The sequence below is a fragment of the Schistocerca gregaria genome, chromosome 6 (assembly GCF_023897955.1).
Source record: "Schistocerca gregaria isolate iqSchGreg1 chromosome 6, iqSchGreg1.2, whole genome shotgun sequence".
In the NCBI taxonomy this organism is placed as follows: Eukaryota; Metazoa; Arthropoda; class Insecta; order Orthoptera; family Acrididae; genus Schistocerca; species Schistocerca gregaria.
In genome coordinates this window covers 594,219,125-594,228,087 of record NC_064925.1, presented here as the reverse complement: position 1 = coordinate 594,228,087, position 8,963 = coordinate 594,219,125, and the positions used below count along the sequence as shown (strand labels likewise).

General features: G+C 42.0%; 1 non-coding gene across 1 annotated transcript; it reads right to left on the bottom strand.

Moving 5' to 3' along the window:
* Nucleotides 1-356: 356 nt before the first annotated feature.
* Trnat-ugu (transfer RNA threonine (anticodon UGU)) lies at nucleotides 357-431 on the bottom strand. Its single transcript has one exon. It is a non-coding gene; the product is annotated as a tRNA-Thr (tRNA).
* Between the last annotated feature and the right edge of the window lie 8,532 nt (nucleotides 432-8,963).

Here is an 8,963-nt window from a genome sequence, read left to right as displayed (position 1 = left end):
AGGAGTATTTATCAACCCTTCCTCTACCTCTGATTGTTCCTAGACAGCAACTTCCTGTTCTTCTTGGCAGGAAAAGCCGATCTGTCAAAGCTGGATATGCAGCACTCGGCAGCCTGCACTTGATATTCGTCCGTATTTTCGGTGAGTATGTTTGCATGCATTCTGCAGTATGAATCATTTTGAGCACGTGCGACACGGGACGAGTTATCATCTACATCTATATGGATACCCTGCAAAACACATTTAAGTGCCTGGCAAAGGGTTCATCGAATCACCTTCACAACTGATAATTAATTGAAACCCTCAGCTGCCGACAGGTGTTGTTGATATACTTCGATGGGGACAGCTGAAAAGTGTGCCCCTACTGGGACTCGAACCCAGAATCTCCTGCTTACAAGGCAGACGCTCAATCCATCTGAGCCATCGAGGGCACACATGAACAGCACGACTGCAGGAATTTATCCTTCGCACGCTTCCCGTGAGACTCACATCCCCAACCGTCCACAATCCGCATACGTAATGTACTTAATAGGTATTGGTCCATCCACTCATTACTGGCTCACACTAAGGTGACGATTCCCGTAAGAGTTCCGGCAACCTGTGCGCATTCGCACAGACGAAGGTCAATGGCTGGGTAACGTTTAACCATAGATACGAAGATAGTAACTGCTCTCGAAAGAACAGGCGCCACTGACGACCTTGCAACTCTTCTAGAATACATGATAAACCGGCCGATGTGGCCGAGCGGTTGTAGGCGCTTCAGTCGGGAGCCACGCGACCGCTACGGTCGCAGGTTCAAATCCTGCCTCGAGCATGGGTGTGTGTGATGTCCTTAATTTAGTTAGGTTTAAGTCGTTCTAAGTTCTAGGAAACTGATGACCTCAGATGTTAAGTCCCAAAGTGCTCAGAGCCATTTGAACCATCAGTCCCTATGTTTACACACTACTTACAGTAACTTATGCTAAGGACAACACACACACAACCATGCCCGAGGGAGGACTCGAACCTCCAACAGGGGGAGCCGCGCGAACCGTGACAAGGCGTTGGACACATGGCGGGTACCCCGCGTGGCTCATGGCAGCCGTGACACTGCTTCAAACAATGGACTGTAGAAACTTTTGTAAAGCACGGATTAAAAAAAAAACTTTCTGTTACAAGAGTCTAGACAAGTACACCTTTAAAAAATGCAACTACAAAGAAATTGAATTTTCGAACGTTTTGAATGAGAACCTGTCCTTATGGAACACCGTTGATCAAATGTCACAGGGATTATATACTCAGGTTTCACATGTGGATTAACACTTTCTAATCAATATCCGGAATGAGCAGGGCTTAAAACTTTGAAGAGTTAAATTTCAAGGGCCGGTCTCTTGTATGCAAATAGTTTCACAGTAGAAATTTCTCTAGTTATATTTATTAATTAATTTATTTATTTTTTGCTGTAGGTAAAGAAGGATAGCATTGTGAGGAGGGGGAAGGGGGGGGGGGGGAGGAATCTTGCATCTCCCACCTTGGAATTCTCAGTACAGAATTTTTATTCATTACGAGATTCTTAGCCACTTGCAGAAGTGATTTCGAGTGATTCTGCAAAACTTTTCCTTTAGCCAATCGTAGCAACTATAGGATTCCGTTCCTGCTGCATGACATGTCTCGGAACTTAAACTGACCAACTCATTTGCATAAAGAGCTAGCTTATCATCCGCTTCTTTACTTGCGTAGACCGTTCATGGTCTGCAAAGAATTTTTTTCTTTAATCGTTTTTTTATGTCTTTTATAAACTGCAACACTTTCTAAACTTTCTAAACTTAGCGCCGTTGAAGCATGGTCTTTTACTGAATGATCAAAAAGCAATGCTGACAGCTGGAGTCCAAGGTTTTTGTTAATCAAGCCGTTTGTATTCTTGTGGTGATATCTCCGTACAGTCTTTCATTCCCTAACGCATATTTCTTTATATCTAATTGAGAAGTGAAATACCGGTTTTCATAGATGCAGATTTAAAATATTTTAATATAACGCAATAAATATTTCATTAAAATTTTCATCCCCTTATGCTCGAAGTTCCAAAACCAGAAAAACACGTAGTTTTTAAAAATTGTAACATATTAGCCGAATACGAATTGTCAGATATATTTAGCAATCCTTTCATAATGAACCATTTTCTGAAACATCTCACACCCTTTAGGGGTTGGGTTTTCAAAAACAATTAAACACGTATTCTTCTATTTAGAGCCGAGGAGCCAAATTCAAATCTTCATCCATTTAATTCTAAAAATGCTTTCATAGTGAAATATTTCATAAAACATTACATCCCCTATTTCACTCTATTAGTGAGTTAAATTTCCAAAAGCAACGAAACACATTTTTTTTACATCCAACCGAGATGTCAAATACCTATTTTCATAGATGTAGCTATAAAAATGCTTCAGTAGTTCTTTAATAATGATTTATTTTCAAAAAACCTTCACTAATTATTTTATCCCCCAATGGAAGAATTTCGGAAAATGCTAAAAACCTGTTTCTTTTTTGTATCTGACTGAGACACCAAATGTCAATTTTCGTAGTTTTGTAGTTATAGCTTCAATAGGGACATAGGGACATATTTAAAAAAAAAGACTTTCAACCCATGTTTCACCCCCATAGGAGAGAAATTTCGAACAATCTCTTCTTAAATGATGCTTTCAGCGTAAGATTTACACCTTCATCAAATTTCAAGTCCGTATACTTTGCAGGTTGGGCTGGAAGGCTATGGGTCAGTGAAACCTGTGCCCCTATTGCACCTTCTTGGAGGTTGTAGTTCCAAAAACAGTGAAACACGTAGTTTTCAATAACACAATATTCATAGATTTCGCTTTAAAAACTCTTTCGCACTGAAATACTTTCATAAAACATTACATCCTATATTCCACCCTCTTAATCGTTGAATGTATCAAAAACAGGTTTTCATATATTTCACGAAACATTTCATCCTCTGTGATATGGGGTATGGTAGTGACACACCAAAATCACAATAGTAATCCGTTGTAGTTGCTACATATTTTATTACAATCAAAAGCATTATAAAATCACAAGGCCAGATCAGTTGGACAAATAATAAATAAATTTCGTTAAGTGGAACGAGACCCGTAAAACTTGAAATTTGAATATGACTAGGTATATATACTTAGGTAAAGCTTTACTTAAATAGCACAAATGTCCATAAAATTCATAGCAGAACTCTCACTACTTGCAATCAGGGGAGAAACAGATTAAGCGTAAGAATACAGATATTTAACGTTCGGCTTGCCAACTTTCCTAAACAAAACTGTATAAAAATGACTAAAACAATTAAGGGGGTCCTTTAATTTTGACTAAACGGACCTTCAAATTTACTTACTCAGTTGATTAATCAACAATATTCTTAGAATGATTACAACTAGAACATGACTATATGACAATACCCTTAAAATAAGGTTGCTTCAATATTTCGTGTGATTTGGCGATAGACGCGAGCAGACCAAGGATTCAAATCAATACAAGAGATCCACGAGGCAGAGAATTACATAGAAATATACTCAACATGGCAATGCAATTGAACTTTGGATGCTATAGTTCAGCACCGGAAAGATGGAATCACGCAAAAGTGACAACATAACCCAAGATGTAAAGGAGAGGACATGGCCTCAAATATCTCTCTGCCGCCGTGGTGCTCTGCTCCCAGTATGCTAGCGTCGACCGCTGCCAGTTATCTCTAACACAACACACATCAAGAGCAGACAATTTTCTGAGACATAAACTACACAACCCTATCTGGAGAACAGGTGAGCAATACAACTGGACTGAAACCAATGAGCCTCCGTGAGTTACTTGGCCAGTGCCAGCCCTTAAACTTTGATTAATAAGATCGCTAAAAATCATATCGAAGTTAAGATGACGAGACTTATCTCCAGGTTCGCCATATTAGTGGCAGAGACAATGAATTGGCGACGCTCTTATCCGTATGTTCGCGGCAGAGTCTGGGGAAGGCAAGGGCCACGTGGAGCCGGATCTGGGGGTCAATTTCCTTCTCTCCGAGACACCCGGCTTCTTCTGCGACTTAGCCGGCAAACAGGCCGAGGACCCCGGGTGGGGACCGATTCGGCAGCAGTTGGCGGATGGCGAGGTCTTCGGGGGGTGGGGTGGGTGGGGGGTGTCTTGTGTAAAGGGGAAGACAACCGTGGTGAAGGGAAGGTCTGTATTCCACAGGAACGAGTTAGCATGGCACTCAGATATTTCCACGATTCGGCGGTAGGGGATCATTTGGGGTTCTACAAGACCTTGAACAGAGTTCGGGAACACATGTTTTGGCCCAACCTATATGGCGATGGCATGCGATTTGTTGGCAACTGTGTCCAGTGTAAGCGCGGTAAGCCCGATGTTGGGCCGCACAGAGAACTACTACAGTCGGTTAGCGAGCAGTGCCCTCTGGACCGCGACTCAAAGATCGAAACATCGATCGACGGAAACTGGCGCCAGAAACGCACCAGCTCACTCTATTTCATCCCCTTAGGGGTTGAACTTCCAAAAACACGAAAATACGTATTTTCTTATTTGTAACCTTGAAGTCAAATACCAATTTTCGTAGATATAGCCTTAAAAATACTTCCATAGTCCTTCCATAATTTTTTATCTCAAGATAAAATGTTCACCTACTATTTCACCTCATAGAGGTTAAATTCCCAATAATACTGGAACACATATTTCTTTATTTCTGACCTAGAAACCAGATACAAATTTTCGTCTGCCTAGCTTCAAAATTACCTTAATAGCTACATGTTTCAAAAATCCTTTCATTTCCTGTGTATCCCCCTTAGAGGTGGAATTTCGAAATATGCAGTATAAGCGGTATAAGATCAACAACCTTTCCAAATCTCAAGGTTTATTTTCCTTGGCGGTCTGGACTGTGTGAATTTCATAGTAATGGCCTCCACACACACACACACACACACACACACACACGCACACACACACACACACACACACACACACACACACACACACACACACCACTAACAATGCCACCACCACCTCCTGGGGAAATTTCTGCAGACGCCCTTGTTCCACTGCAGTCATATTTTGCCGACGACCTACATTTAGCAGCGTGGGAGGGATAGTGTCGTGCAACAGACAGTATACTCAGTAGACAACGAACTGTTCGTTGTGAAATCAGGGACATAGGAACCGAGACTGACACAGAAGGTGCTGAAGGTGAAGCACACTAGACTCGTGTCTACCACGGCTTCAAATAGTATCGATTTACTATGAACGGAAGTTCCGAAAAGTGAGCAAGTAATTTTACAGTAAATTCAGTACCGATGGTGAGGATATACAACGAAAAACATTTCTATAATATTTCAGAAATAATGAAACATTCCACTCAAGTCGCGCGGCAGAAAACGCAATGGATATGCTTGCACTTAAGACGGAAGGCCCCACGTGGTTACGCAGGCTTACGACAGATCGCAAAATTCGGCAGTAGGCGTAAGCCAACCTCTTGTGCTGCCATCTGTTATTGATGCCAGGCATCAAGGTCTCAGTAGTTCGACCATCCACTGGAGAGTAGTTGCTTTATAAGTACTCCGTCTTCAGGCCACGAGTGACCTACTGGGACAGCACCATCCGACCGCCGTGTCATCATCTGTGGAGGATGTGAACAGGAGGGGCGGAGATCAGCACACTTTTCTCCCGGTCGTTATGATGGTTTTCTTTGACCGGAGCCGCTACTATTGGGTCGAGTAGCTCCTCGATTGGCATCATGAGGCGGCCTGGATGATCACCCATCCAAGTGCCTTCAACGCCCGACAACGCACTTAACTTCGGTGATCTCACGTGAACCGATGCAACCTCCGCGGCAAGTCCGTTGCTGCAGATATTTTAGAGTAGTTGTTACGTTTCATAATTATCTAGTTTACGGGGAAAATGTAAAAAAGGCGATTGTCACCGAAGCTACAACTAATCTGAATTTCTGGTTAGTTATCAAGTGGTCTTATGTGCAAGCCTGATTTTTTCATCCTTTGCGGTGGGAATGATTCAAACCCGTCATGTTCTTCTTATGAGGTGTTCTATTTATTTTGCACACAATGATCGTTTGTAGTTGTGTTGAGTTACCACCTTGATAAATTTTTGGATGGCGCACGTATCATAACTGAGATCTGCGCTTGCGCTTAATGGCTGAAGGTCAATTAGCGTAATGAGTAGTAGCGAATGTTATAGTAACATGTTTGTAAATTATTTCAGGTAAATTACCTTAGTAGTGTAATATTATCAGTATACCAGTACAGTATGTGGGCCAATTACGTTAGTCATGGAATACTATCCGTATAAGACTATGTCACCTTGATGTCCCGGAATTTGCTTCAATTTTGGAATCCACGAAAGAACTGGAAATTTTCCTTTACACAGCTTTCCATATAATTTCTATTACAGTGATTCAGACTTGTCTGTCACTCGACTTTTCTGACTGTGAAATAAATTCTATCGCTCATGTGCTTATTACCTCTTCGTGTTTCCATTTGCCGATATTGCGCATAAACACATACATATCTCAACGTTGCTATGTACATTGATGGAACGACACACTTTTCTGTGGCGACACTGCAGTTTAGAGATAGAAAAACCGATCAGTTAAAACGACATGGGTATTTTAGTTCTGAATAACCGATGTCTTTCGGTATTTGTTTGCTCTCGGTTATAACAAGTATCTTTTTATATTTTCCTGATAACCACGTAAAAACAGATATACCAATTAGCCACAGTTGTCGTAGTAAAATTTTTAGTTTTCAAATAAACCTTTTTTAAAAAAGACGAGTAATTTTTATTCGTAAGATTTCCATAGCTCTTAAATACTGCGTTATTACAGAAAAAATGGGAAAAGTGATGTATGCCACTTTAATAACACTGCTGATAGAAACGAGCAACAAGTGAATTGGTCCAACATTTCCGAGACAATACTGTGCCTGTTATACAAGCAGTGCGCGAGAATGGACGCAGTTTCTCGCTGTTGTCGAACGTCAGTTGTAACACAGAATGGCACCATCTGGAAGCCTGGAAGTATTTTACGATATGCAGTACGAGTGAAGCACAATGGTCGATTTGGTCGACTTGCGACATCATACAAGGAAAAAAGTTAAAATTTTACAAATCATTCATAGTTCGGGATAAAAATAGAAAGTGCCTGATCTGCTGCCTGTGTCTACGTTATCTGGTTTTAGCCGTTAACACAGAAATTAAAACGAAAAAGAGAGTTCTCCTGCCGCAGTTTTCACTCTTTATCGCTGGATTATACGTAATGCCCGCATAGTGCTGTGATAACCGATTTAAATATAATTTTTGAGCAGAGTTCTAAAAACTAAAATCAGTAGGATAATACTGGCAGTTTTCTGTGGTATAGAAGTACTCGCTATATTTTGAGAGAAACAGCGAACAGCGGACAAAGTTTTATTGGACTATTTAATTTAAAGAAATTAGAGTTATATTAATACCGTCAGTTGCTCACGGGCGTTGATAAATATCAACGTGGACAAGTGAAAATGTGTGCCACGACCGGGACTCGAACCCGGGATCTCTTGCTAAAATGACAGACGCTCTATGCATCTAGGCCACCGAGGGCACAGTGTATGGTTCGACTGCAGGGACTATCTCGCGCACGCCTCCTGCGAGACTCACATTCTTACCTTGAATGTCCATACACTACAGTCGTAGAGTCCCACTCCAACACACTCATTCCTCGTGGAAGACATGTCCATATCCATATAAGTATATGGTTCTGGCAACACCAGCCATGACCTTCTTCTGTGAAGATGCACAAGTATTCCCCGAACTGTTACGGGACTTGGTAAGAATGTGTTCCACGAGTAATGAATGTGTTGGTGTGGGACACTACGAATGTAGTGCGTGGACATGGAAGGTGAGAATGTGAGTCTCGCGGGAAGCGTGCGCGAGATAGTACCTGCAGTCACACTATCGTCTGTGCCCTCGGTGGCTCAGATGGGCAGAGAGCCTGCCATGTAAGCAGGAGATCCCGGGTTCGAGTCCCAGACAGGCACACATTGTCACCTGTCCCCGTTGATATATATCGACACCCGTGAGCAGCTGACGGTATTAATATAATTCTAATTTCGTTCTGGACGGCTGCAGGTCATCATAAATGTATTTGACGTTTTGATTCCATTTATCAAGAAACTGAGAAAGTAAATTTTTTTATCTTTGTTTGATTTCTACGTTTACAAGAGGAAATAATGTAAATAAAATACTGAAAATCGGTTATTACAAGAACTGGTATTGTGACGGGCTTTAACAATTAGGTTAAAGTGAGGCTGGGAAACTGATAAGAGCCGAAAACCAGTTGTTTGAGCGATAACCGACATTCCCACTGCTGTTGTGAGTGGTAAGATTGACGCGCAAGGACATCTAGAACAGTTTCTCAGAAAGGTTACTGCAACTCTGATGTTCTCAAAATGAACGGGCCAGCCATTGGTGTCCGCGAGGGGGAAGGGGAGGGGGAGGGGAGGAGGTGGGGAGGGGAGGATAGGCAAAAGGGCACTTTCACCCGTCGCCCCTAACCATCCTTGGAATCTGGAGTAAAGAGTTTTTATTCGTTACAGTATACTCATACTCTTCCAGATAAGAATTCTCCACAATACTGCTAAACCTTAGCTTTGACCAGTTGTAGCGCTTATAGAGTTAGGGTCTTGTAGCTTGATGCACCTCGTAACTGACCAGCTGATTTGTACACAGAGTGCCAATCTCAGAATCATGCACTCCAGCCCCGACGCGCCTTCCCCCCTCCCCACCACTGGAAATATTTCTGCAGACTCCAGTCTGCCACTGTGCATATATTTTGATAACATCCTGGTTTTAATAGCATCGAAGGAACAGCATTGTGGAGTAAAGGGTAGACCTAGCACAGACCACACCATTCACAATGAAACGCATCACTTAGTAGATGG